The sequence below is a fragment of the Elephantulus edwardii genome, unplaced genomic scaffold (assembly GCF_000299155.1).
Source record: "Elephantulus edwardii isolate Elephantulus edwardi_28Jun2011 unplaced genomic scaffold, EleEdw1.0 scaffold00177, whole genome shotgun sequence".
Classification (NCBI taxonomy): Eukaryota; Metazoa; Chordata; class Mammalia; order Macroscelidea; family Macroscelididae; genus Elephantulus; species Elephantulus edwardii.
The window spans coordinates 417,877-418,984 of NW_006399927.1; positions in this window are offsets into that span (position 1 = coordinate 417,877).

Here is a 1,108-nt window from a genome sequence, read left to right on the forward strand (position 1 = left end):
ATGGTCATAGGAAACACTAGCTCCTCTCCTCACTATTCGCCCACCCTGTCTTCACCTTTATTTACCTCCCAACCAAAATGCAGCATGGCATTTTTAAAGGACAGAATTGAGTGGTATTATTTCCATGTGCTCCTGTCTCAGAAGGTTCCTGCACCTTCAGCTTGAGGGGTCAGATCTCCACCGGGAATTTCTTTTGGGGGGCTGCTCCAGGAGTCATCTTGGAATTGGTAAAACTTGGTGCATCTTTTCGTCCTATATACTTGACCACCATCATGGTCCTTTCAGAAATGCTTACGCGAAACAGAGTCTATCTAGGTAACATGCCAACTTATTTCTGAATTCCCTCTCAGGAGTGCTTTAGTGGTGTCTTGTTAGATAAAAGCATGCTCTGGATGTGTGGCCCCTGACAAGTTGCACTACTAACCCTAAGGCTGTTTATCTCTGGTGGTTTGAGTTCACTGGTGACCCCAGGGAAAACTATGAGGTTTCCTTGTGTTAAGATTTACAGCCTTTTGTGACTGAGATAGTTCACTCAGCATAATGTCCTTCAGGGTCAACCATGTTGTGTAATGTTTTATGAATTAATTGTTTTTCAGTGCTGCGTAGTATTCCATTGTATGAATATACCATAGTTTTTCTATACATTCATTTGCTGATGGGCACTTGGGTTGCTTTGATGTCTTGGCTACTGTAAATAATGTAACAATAAACAAGGACATGCACATATCTGTTTGGATGGTAGCTATGTTTTTTTTCCCAGTAATGGTATTGCTGGGTCAAGTGGTACTTCTATTTCCGACTTTCTGAAAAAGCAAATACTGCAAAGCACCAATGTTATAAAGCAGATGTGACATGAGGTTTTGGGAAGGGAATAGGATACAGTGGATAGATAATGAAAATTGCACTGAAACAGATAAAGGAAAGGAATGTTTAAAAGAAATATATTATTAGACGTTATAGAGACTAGAATAGCAAAGAATAAGAGATACACTGCAAAGAGGACTGAGGGAGGGGGAGAGAGGGAGAGAGGGTAAAACTGTCCAACAATGAATGAATGAAAATCTAACTTTTCAGTAAACTTTCATTAAATCAAAATTAAATTTTTTTT